We start from the raw sequence: 12,130 nt of genomic DNA, 5'->3' as shown, positions 1-12,130 counted from the left end.
AGCAGCAGCGGTGCTATAAATGGACGCAGTAAATAAAAAACACAACGATTTGTGTAGTAATTAGCAGCAGCAGCAGTAGCAGCAACAATAAATAACATGCGCATTCAATCCCCACGCAACCCCCCCCCAGTACCTCTGAAGATAAGATGCAGGGGATAAGCCATGCGGAACGCTTTAATCAGACCCGCTGGTTTAGAATCCAAATTTCGTCTCTCCCAGTTAACTGCTTGAGCAGTGTCGGCGAGAAGCCACGAGCGAACAGTGCGGGTCCCAAGTAACTCAAGGGGAAGCCGAATTCGTTTTACACAAATAGGGGGCGCACCGTATCTCAGCTCCTATTCAAATTCCCATATAGACACGCCGAGCTAATTGACGTCAAATATCGTTTAAACACTCTCGTCTCCACCCTGTTCGCATCTCACTTCTTCTCTCATCTCACGACACCGCTCAGCTCAGTCGACTAATCCTGCACGGCAGAGGCGCGGGTTGGTGTGCCGGGAGAGGGCGGCACAGAACACGTGGACTCCACGTGCTCCGCCTGCATGGGATCGAGTGTTGCCCCCTCTCCGGATGTTCCGGTTTCATCTCACGTATGAACACTCATCAATTGGCCGATATCGCCTTCACATATAGAGAGAGGACCGCAGCGCTTGGGTCAATTGTTTGTAGCGCCAGATCCGCGGTTCGTGGTTTCGGAGTCGTTTTGTTTTCTCCCCCCCCCTCTTCGAGAGCGAACGACTCCTCTGTGCCGGCGGCGCGTTACAAGTTTGACGTCATTCTTATTCTTACATTCATCTTATCTCACACACTACATCTCTAGCTATTGTGTCTATATATATCGTCATCTCGCTAGCCTTTGAAATGGTGGAGGAGATAGAATGAGGAGGAGGCGGAGGCAATTAATATTTGATGAGGGCCCTCCAATGGGCTAGCGTCATTGCACTGTTGCTCGAGGCTGACAGAGAGAGGAGTCGCGTTCACAAACACAAAAAAACATTTCCAGAAGGAAGCGAGGCTCGTGCCCACGTGCCCGCGTGCCCGCGTGCCCGCGTGCCCACGTGCCCACGTGCCCCCGCGATCATGCGCAGAGGCGACCGCGCCGCGACCACCACGGTGGAGGCGAGAGGCGACGTGCATCGTGGGTTGTGTGCGCAGCGTCGTGTCTTGCTTTCTCGTTGTGTGTGCGCACGAATGTTGAACCTCTTTCGCACCGTGCGTAGCCAACCGCGCTAGTCGGAGGCGCGCGGGGTATTGACAACAACCTGAACACAAAAAAGCAGTGCTCAATAAATGAGTTTTCTATTTTGATTTTAAAGTGCACAGCACCGGTGGCTTCCTAAAATCGGACGGAAGAGCGTTCCAGACGGCCGCAGAAGCGCACCTGCACGCGCGCGATGCAGTGACCGTCTTTGTTCGATGGCCAGCCAAAGCTGCCGTGAGGATGATCGGAGTTTGCGTGATGGTTTATACTCCTTAATCAGGGCCCTGCAATGTAGACGGAGTGCCCTTGTCAATAACATCTGGCAGCATTTGTTCCACAAGCCTGACTCCGCTGATGAGATCCAGGAAGACTCAACATCGGTCCGGAGCTCCCTTTTGACGAGGCACGTGTCGCTGGATAGACACCGCTCGGGAAAGCGAATGTCGGCGCTTGGACAACAACGTGTTTCGTGTATGTGTGTGTTGAACTTCTTTCGTACCGTACCTAGCCAACCGTGCCAACCCGGAGGCACGGTGCTGAGGTCTGAATGTAGCCACGATTACCCCGCGACGGCTAATTCGAATTGTGAAGCAAAGTAGGCTGGGGCAAGACTCGGGTGAGCACGCGTGTCTGGATGGAGCGTCGACCCCGGAGATGGAGCGATGGAATCCGCTCCGGTGCAGGTGTTTGGGTGGATCGTGAGATATGGCGGCGGGCTGTGGATTGACCATAGCCGATGATGATGACGATGCGATAATGAATCAGTTATTGAGTTAAATGGTTGAAGTCTTCGAACGCAACACTCGTTCACGTGTCAACAATAATCACTTCAAGTCGTTTTACAGCCGCCTTGTCAATCCCACTGCTCTATCGAGATGTCCCCGTGCGTTGCGCAACAGCCACGAGGACTGTTTCACCATACTTCACCACCGCTGCTGATGACTGATGATGATGATATCGTGGCAAGACGGCGGCTGCGTGTCTTTGTCTTCGAGTGTCTGTTTGAGTGTCTTGCTGTGGGAAGCGGTTCGAGCGCTGCGCTACGAACCCGGCGACCCGAGTTCGATTCCCGCTCACGGCCAACACGAGTGACGATTATCTGAACCGGTCCTGGGCCTCTCCTAGGTCGACTCAGCCTCAAAACGAGTACCTGGTGCGGTGTGTACTAAACATCGCCACTCGGGAGACAAAGGCGGTCGGGTGAGGTACTAGCCACCTCATCCCCTCGTGTACCGTTCCGGCCTTCATAGGGTGCTCGCTAACAGCACTTGCCCCTACAGTCTGTGAAAGGCTGCACGGGGTATCTTTGTCTTGCCGTGGGTTTAACTTTGAGATAAGATGACGATTACCCGTCTGTTGTAGTGTGTGTGTGTGTCCGCGATAAATCACCTGTTACGCAAATGCATTTTCCCCGTCTTGTCACAAGGCGGATTAAATATTAAAGCGCCGGCGTTGACAGCAGCGGAGTTCGAGACAAACAACCACAGCCACACTCAGGAGCATTGTCTGTAACGCCACAGCGATGTAGAATAGAACTACACTGTCTGTTCATGCTGCTGATGATCATGCTGCTGATGTCGCTGCGTTGGCAGTGGTGCACAAGCACCTAAAGTAAAAACAATATATATAACGTGCGACGTTTCGTGCAATGGTGCTTCTTCATAGCAAATGAACGTATGATATCGGATGATGTTTTTGGGCAATGACCCAACCTTCGGAGTTATTCATACTGCAGTGCGCTAAGCACTGCGCCGCCACTGCATCACATTGTGATATCACCACCCCATCATATATTGAACTGGAATAGAGGCTATCGCCTCGTTGACATGCGATAGCAGTCCTATGCTACGAGTACTTGTCGCCGAGAGGGGGGGTTTCCAGCCTTCTATCGGCGTATGCGTCACACTCCACGGCAGGTAAACAACTTGATGCTGTTGATTCTCTCTTCAGCACACCGGTGGGCTAAAGAAGTCAATTAATTTGTCCTTTGAAAACGTGACACATTTTTTACTGTTTGGCCGCGTCGGGTGGTGGAGGGTTACGACACATTTATAAATAACGCGATCTGACCCAAAAACCTATATTATGAATAATATTGGTCGCGAAAGCCTGCCACGTGTTAAATTGATGGTGGGACTCGTGTATGCGGGAGTGTTCAGCACGAGACTTGGAGCAATGCAAAACCTTAGTCCGACGCTGCACCACGAGTGAAACCAATCTGTCTCCAAGCTGTAATGCCGGGAGCCACAATGCAAACATTGTATTTGTATGATTAATTATAAGCACGTATTCATAATAAAGGTTTTTGGGTTAGATCGCGTAAGTATACATGTGTCGTAACCCTCCACCACTGGACACAGCCAGTAAGGTTTGTCACGTGAACAAAACGCGCCAAATAGTTTACTACTTAAGCCCACTCTATAGGCACATAACTTGATTATGGAATAAATTAATACTTTAACAACCTTTGTTCATCCACCGCTGGATGAAGACCTCCGCACGCTGGGTTCATAATTGGGGTTGGTTGACCATACTTCACCACGCTTGTCAGTGAGGGGTTGGCAAACGATCGAGCTCCAGTATGGGTTGAGATAACACTCGCTACTGATGTCAGCCGTGGCCGGGAATCGAACAATCCTCTTTTCTGGTTTCATATTGTGGTGCGCTAACCACTGCGCCACCACTCCTCTGTTCACCGTGCTGTTACAATACAGGCTGTAAGCGAACGTCTAGGTCGTTAGGCTCTCCTTAACTTCTTACGCGGTGTTTTTTTTCATGAATTGCACGAAACTATTCCCGACAGTCAACTCGACAAAAGTAATAATGGGAACAAAGTTAAGAAACGCAGAGGATTACGTGCCATCAGCATGGGGAACACGTTCCGTCAACGGACGTTTTGTAAATTATGTTTCAGAACGAATTTGTGTAGACAATGCTCAGGACCTGTTCAGATATCTCACTCGTCATTGATGTTAGCCGTGGCCGGGAATTGAATTCGGATCGCCAGGTCCATAACGCGATGCGTCAACCACTGCGCCACCGCTCCGACCCAGACGAAGCCACAGAATGCATCTTCCTGTCGCTTCTCAAGGGTCATGCGAATTGACGTCAGTCGCCCAGTCACATGCTGGTCTCTAGGCATTCGATGCCATACCTCGCGGTAATATTGTGGCATCCGAATTAAACTATTTTGGGTTTCGGATATTTCTGATTTAAAGCACAAACCTGACCATAACTATGCTTTGGTTCTTTCGGTAAAGTCTCGTAGAAAGAAATTAAGTAATAATATAATACGACGTTTCGATTGCAACACAAGCAACCATCATCAGGTACAAATGCATGAGAAAACAAACATAGTAAACGTGGAAATATAATGCAATACAACACAGAGAGTCGGCCAACACAACAGTCAACACCCCACCTGGTTGATTACGTTCCTCCAGAGATTGCTAAATTTGAGAGAGAGACAAAACATAGACACACAGACAGACACACACGCAGAGAGAGACTCACACAGAGACAAACAGAGAGAGACACACACATGGGCACACATAAAGACAACTTCTCTGTGTCGACCATAACTGTTCCATATTTCAGCTCACTGTGCCTTCTGGAAGACCACTACAAATGACATCAGTTGCTCAATCGGGAACGCCTGCATGCACGAGCTATAATACCCAGTTGTACATTTGGGTGACCCAAATTTAAACATACGCTTACGTGGTTCTAAGCGTATATCCGATTTTAATTGTCCCAAATTTCAGCTTCCTATCTCTCGTAGCACATCATTATAATTTGCGTCAACCAGTGGCTCCGTCGCGATATTCGATGCACACACGAGGCGTCGTGCGCAGTGTTCGAGGCTGCTCACATTCGCCCTGTCGATAAGCATTGTTTCAAGATGGCTCAGACTGCTCAGATGAACACGGCTTTTCCTTGCGCTAAAAAAGCGAGGCGGCCTGCTTTGAAATGGCACAGCGGCGTCGGCGAAGGGATAAGAGGACGAGTTACGTAACATCATCCGCCACGCTCTCCTAAAAATGACGCTGACCTTTGTGAATTACTATTTCGAGATTGGCATGTATCTGGTGACGAGGTTGGCAGTGGGGCACGAATAACAAAACTAAACAAAAAGTAAACACGATCGTCAATAAACACCGCTCGAGCCTCGAAAGGAAAACAAATTATGTGATATGCGACGTTTCGCACGATGAAGGGCCACTGACTGGAACGTCGCACATTGGTATGTTCTCCCTGTGAAGGCCACGGTGTTATTGACGAATGTGTTGAGCTTTGTTTGATATATAAATATAGAAAGAAAGAGAAAGAGGGGGCTTGTAAAATGCCACCCACGCCCGAAAACCTCGTTGGTGTTTGTGATTGAAGTACTTGGTGCGGCGAATCGCACCCACCCCGTCTGATCTGTTCCATCTTCGCCACCAACTGCTACAATTTTGCGGTAATGTTGTCTCCCCGAGACACAAAAAGGCGTCACTCGGGATTTTTTTCCAGAGCTCTTCCGTACCTATTCTGCGTACAGCACATCATCGCTCACATCATAGGACGGAAGCATTCTCTTTGCACGAGGAGTAGCAAGAGGCCTTCTAATCCTGATAACGAGCTTGCAGGACCACGTGTTGTGCAGCACGATGCCCTTTGCCAGCTCACTGCTCGGGGGCATTCGTCCAATGTACTTCACCACTACCGCTGCCCACTACTTAGCCTCCGCAGCCTATAACACCTGTTATTAACATATGAATGTATGTTGGACTTCATTTGCACCGTGTGTAGCCAACCATGCAAATCGGAGGTGCGTGGGAAGGACAAACAACTAAACACAACAAGTCGTTCTTAAGAAATGACTTTGTCAATCTAGATGATGATTTAAAAGTGCATAGCTCCAATGGCTTCCTAATGTCGGACGGAAGAGCGTTCCAGACGGCCGCAGAAGCGCATCTGAAAGTGCGCGATGCAGTGACCGTCTTTGTTCGATGGCGGCTGAGCCAAAAGCTGCTGTGAGGGTGATCGGAGTTCGCGTGATGGCTCACGTTCCATGACGAAATCAGCAAACTATCGTGGTTCATTTGTGACAAGTACTTTGTGTTTAATGAGCGCTGATCTAAGCACTCGCCAGGCTCAATTCTGCTTAGCATCGCAGATCTCATGAGACTGGGTGCGCTCCCGCTCATTCGGTCACAGGTATCCCGTGGAAAATCGACCTCAATACATTTTGACCGCCGCTCAATTATCACCAGCAGTTGTTCAATGGATGAACTGGCCTTTGCCATGGTAACGTGGAATTTCCATCACTGGATCAAGGTCACAAACAGAGATGAATTTCTCCATCACTCGATTGAGCACTTTGACTTGACGTCAAATATTGACGATCATGACGGAGTGACGCGGGCCTTTTCTAGATTCTCTAGAAGGGCCACTAAGATGAAATGTGGCACAGAAGTCGGGCAGTCTTTGCGTCACCATTGTTATCATCGTCCATTCTCTATCCACCGCTGGATGAAGGTGTCCCCCATGTCATCCCCATCCCTCCTGCTCCTACAATTAATGTTGTCCAATTGTCTTTGTCCGTGTTAACGATCCATATATCATGGCTGGCAACAAGCAGCGGTTGAAATCTCTCCTCACTTGTTCACACGGGCTAGCACGTGGCCTACAGCACTGCACCCTGCTCTTGTTCGCTCATTATTTGATCGTCTTCATCCCATGGAGTCCATCTTCATTCGTGGCCCTTCAGACATAATGATTTAAAACAACACAATTTTAAAATTTGGGCCCTATAGATATAGATGTATACATCCTGAAAGTTGATTGATTTCACTCATTGGGTACGGGCAGCCTCAAGTTCAACGTTACTTTAATGTTTCGTGAACACTCACAAACACACTATCCCCATTACTAGTGAAGCCAGTAATTCTATTTCGGTGGGATGTGACTCTAAAGGCAGTTTATAAAGACATAAATACGCTCTACAGGTGGAATTATATCACTGCGCGAGGTATGCCAAGAGCAGCTACGGATGATAGCTGACGATACAGCGATACAGCGAGCATCCCTGTCGACACACCAGTGCGTGATGTCGCTGTGTGTTTTGTCCGTGATTGCGTGTGTGTGTCGCTGTCCGTGATGTGAGTGTGTGCGTGTGTGAGTGTGCGTGTGTGCGTGTGTGAGTGTGCGTGTGTGCGTGTGTGAGTGTGTGTGTGAGTGTGCGTGTGTGAGTGTGCGTGATGTGAGTGTGTGTGAGTGTGCGAGTGTGAGTGTGCGTGATGTGAGTGTGTGTGAGTGTGCGTGAGAGTGCGTGAGTATGTGTGAGTGTGCGTGAGTGTGTGTGAGTGTGCGTGTGTGAGTGTGTGTGAGTGTGCGTGAGTGTGTGTGAGTGTGCGTGTGTGAGTGTGTGAGTGTGTGTGAGAGTGCGTGAGTGTGCGTGTGTGCGTGTGTGAGTGTGTGAGTGTGCGTGTGTGAGTGTGTATATGTATGCGCGTGTGCAAGGTGGGAGCGGTGATGCAGCGGTTAGCGCGCTGCGCCAAGAACCCGGCCACCCGAGATCGATTCCCGCTCATGGCTAACACCAGTCACGATTATCTGAACCGGTCCTGGGCCTCCCCTATGTTGACTCAGCCTCAAATGAGTAACTGGTGTGGTGTGTAAACATCGCCACTAGGGATACAAAGGCGGCCGGGCGTGATGCTGGCCAACCACCCCCTCGTGTGCCGTGCCGGCCTTCAGAGATGCTCGCTAACAGCACTTGCCCCAACAGTGTGTTAAGGTTATACGGGGAAATCTTGGCATTCGTGAAAGCTATGAATATGCTAATGTCGCATATATGCTCATAAAAGCAGATGTTTGTGTAAGCGTCTGCATGATAGTAATGTCAGCGCGTAAGGGGCCTTGCAAGGCAATCTCACCAGCCATGCGCTGCTCCGCAGGACGTAGACAGTGTTTGGATTGTGCCACTGTGTCTACTTGACTGGCAGCGGTGGGCCCAGGTATTTGAAAGTATCGGCGAGCATAGCATAGGGCGATCGCGTGGGCTTTCTAGGTAGCTGCCCCATGGCTAAGACCTCCGTCGAATTATCAGCAACGGTGCAGTCTTTGCTCATGCCACTGCTGGCAAGAGGGCCTCGAGAAAGCCACTCCAGAGGGTGCTTGGCCTACGCTTCCAGCTATCTTGGAAAAGGTGAGCGTACCCACACTTTACCCCACCACACGTACGCTGCCATGCGACTCTATTGTACCCAAACAAAAGGAGTTCAGATGTCCTAACACCAAATAGACACCGATACCAGGTTATCAAATCTGCAGTAACCATACATACTTATGGTTTTATAATGTATGCACTGTCCTTGAATATGATTGGCCTGCCCCAGAGACAGCTTCTATGATGGCTTTATCTCACCAGGCTAAAGCCCAAAGGCTGCCAGAAGGCGAGCGGTACAAGGACAACGCAAACACCAAAGCATCAATATCTCAGGTTGTGCAGAGCTTTTTATAATCATTCGATGCAGTGTCTCGATACTGGCGAAAGGGTCCTCGTGGAGGGATTCAAAGAAACCGATTTCCGCGGTTGGCTACGTACGGTGCAAAAGAAGTGCCACGTCCGTACGTACAGACCTTGTTTCAAACGCCGTGGCGGCAGACCGAATCTAGCCGCCTACCGCAGGATTGCAAGTTCAGTGCCCGAACCGTTACACCACGGAAGCCTCCCCGGTTTAATTACCAGCAATACACAGCACAACAAAATTGCAATCAACCGCACGCAATTAAACATCGTTCTTACCGCAATTAAACATTAGCTGCATATTCACTGTATGCAATGCATCAAATTAAATTAAAAAAATATATATATAACGCCTCTTGGAGAAGCGCTCCGGGTGATTTTATTTGAATGCAGTTCAGGGACGGTGGCGGGTATTACGGGCAATAAGTCAGGGCCACCGTGCAATTTTCATTGCCGTAATGAACGGACTGGAACCCGTGACACGTGTGGATATCTCCGGAGAGCCTACGACCGTGATCTCCTATCTCATTACAGCTTAATGAATTGTACCGTCCAGACATGAATGTAATTGTGACGTGCGGCAATTGTTATCTCACCTGCTCCTATGCAGCAGCGTCGTCGTCGTCATCGTCGTCAGCCACACTTTGATCCACTGCTGGATGAAGGCCCACCCACACCCCCCCACCCCCCCAAATCGCCGACACCTATCACGAACCTGCGACGTATCGGTCCACCTGACACCTGTGCACAACTACCTCGCATGGTATGCAGGAGGTCGTGGTTCGATCATGACCCTAATGCCTGCTGTATATTTGGAGTTTGCGTGTCTTTCTCTCCCCGTGGTCGCGTGGATTTTTTCTCCGGGTCCTCCGGTTTTTTCCCCTCCACATTTAGAAGCATGCGTTTAGAGTATTTGACTGCTACACATTTCCACGTGATAAGCCACTTCGTTGAGCTGTCATTTGTGTCCAGGTCGCATCTGAAAAAGAGCTACATAGCTCAGTGGGGCCTTACCTTGTAAAAGAAAAATTAAGTTTTAGTTCATCCCTCCTCGCAACGTGTCCTGCACAAGCCCCCCGCTCTACGCGTGTTTATTATTGAATAATGTCATTACCCTGTGGATGTTCTCGAGTTCAAGTGTTCCTCTTTCTATGGGTCATTGTGAGTATCCAACGCAATCGTGATACTGTATATAAAAGAAGGACCATGGCCTGAAACATCGGCCTGTTAACACTGCAGAGTGGTCGAGGTATAGATGCCTCACTGAGATATCAACAAACTTGAGATTGGTGGGAGACACGTAGATGGCTTTGCAATTAAAAATGTCTTTATCTCGATTATTTTACCCTATTTTAGTGGGGTGTCTACAAATGATTCACCCGATTTACATAGCGAGTTTTTTTTCTGTTATAAGGCAGTGGTAATAACTACCTATGCGATGGAAATATTCTAAATTTGTTGGGCAGCGGATGTGGCTCGAGAAGAGACGCAGGAATAACATCCAAGCAGCCAACTCCATGGAACAGTGGGACCCAGGGGGCAGGAACCTGCATGGCAAGCCTGTTTGGCTTCTCCCTTGCTATGCTTTGCCCCCCCCCCCCGCCCTTGCGGGAAACCGTTAAAAATGTTCAAATCTTCAGAATAATTTAACGTAGAAATAATTTTTGAAATATGGCAGGGAATTGAGTCACTATGGAACCTCTTGGTGTCGACAAAATGTACAACAGTCAAACTCTACTCTTAAAGAGGACCTAGGAGGGGTGCGGGGGGGACTAAACAGACGCCGTTCATCCCATCACCTATTTGTTCACTTCCGTCAGAATGGAAGTCTATGAGTCCCTATGGATATTTATATAAAATTCATGAGTCTCAGAGTATATGGGTCTCTTTGGCAGTACTCTATTTTTAATTGTACCTTCTCTCTGTGCGTCTGTGTTCTCCATGTAGGTCTGTGGGTCTTCTTATGTCTATATGGGTCTCTATGTAAATTGATGCAAATGTATGGGTGTCTATGTCAGTCTATGTTTTTTTTTTATGTAAATTCTATACTGTATATGAGTCTACGGATCGACTGAGTATGAGTGAGTTTGTGGAACACTCTGTCTGCAAGGACAGTGGATGTGGGTAGAGGAGAGGTGCAGAATAGAAGTTAATGGAGGGAATAGAAAGAAATGCGAACAGACGGCCCCCCGATGAAGCCACGGGGGGACTTCTGGCTGAGAAGAAGAAGTAGCGCCGTAACAGGCGGTGATGAATCCGCGACAGAATGAATGATACATTATGTTAAATACTCTGGCCCAAATATGGAGTTATTTGGCGTGCCTTCGTCCATATAAGAAATACTGGAATGGGAATCGGCCGATTTTTCACGATCCGACGCTCGATCGCAGCTCGGTCTATGCTCGTACACATAGACGCAAGACAATATCCAGAATGTCATAGCTTGATCAATACTGAAACACAGATGACAATTTGTAGATGGAAAGAGGCCATATTATCCCGCCCATTGACGCTGATTGGCTTCCCTGCGCATTAACATAAACGAGTCGTTATATCCTGTTGCAGCGCCCGCACACCCCAGCCTGGGGTGCATTCATCGTCACGGCGGGGGGGAAACGCGCGATTGCCTTTGCACGCCGCGGTTTTCGTCTTCGCGGCTGCCCCAGAGAGAGAGAAAGAGGGCGCGGGGTGGGTGGGGAGCGGGCGGGGGAGGAGGGCGGAGGAGAGAGGAGAAAAAACGGATCCTAAAACGCACGCGACATTTATTTGGCGGAAACTAATTACACCTGTAACAATTCATTTGGATGAAACGTTTTGCAATTAGGCTGAATGGAAATCCGGCGGCTGCGCGCGAAGATTTAGACGAAATGACATCCGCGATTCAAAGTAAAAAAAAAAACCTGTTGACTTTAACCGATGCATGAGCGTGCGTGTTGGTGACAGCCCCCCGCTCCCCCCCCCTCCCCCAACACACACCCCCCCTCTCGTTCAAATTCAACTTCGTTTGTTTAGCCAGGCGAGGTTGCATTGAAGTTCACCACCAATTTCACAACAGAGATCTACAGAAACTGCAGAATGCATACGGAGAGATACGTTTCTTGGCAGCTGCAGGTAATATTTGAATTTAGGATTTGAGCTATGACATCAGCAAACAGCAGCAGCATATGTACTCTTAAAATTAGCTCTATGGCGTTTGACACATCTGACTGAGCACACTTAATTTAACCTGGGGTAATCCACAAAGCCAGACGTCGGCGGAGAACGGGGACGACACGAAGCCAGATGTGGCGGTGAGACGATCACAAACGGCCCAGGGCCTGAAGTTTTTGACTCTTCAACAGTTACGGGGTCTGGTGGAACGGAATATTGATAACAGTGGCCTTAGCCATGATTAGCTCAGTTTGTTGTAATTTTCC

The sequence above is a fragment of the Lampetra fluviatilis genome, chromosome 11 (assembly GCF_964198595.1).
Source record: "Lampetra fluviatilis chromosome 11, kcLamFluv1.1, whole genome shotgun sequence".
Taxonomy (NCBI): Eukaryota; Metazoa; Chordata; class Hyperoartia; order Petromyzontiformes; family Petromyzontidae; genus Lampetra; species Lampetra fluviatilis.
Note: the sequence above shows the minus strand (reverse complement) of the source record.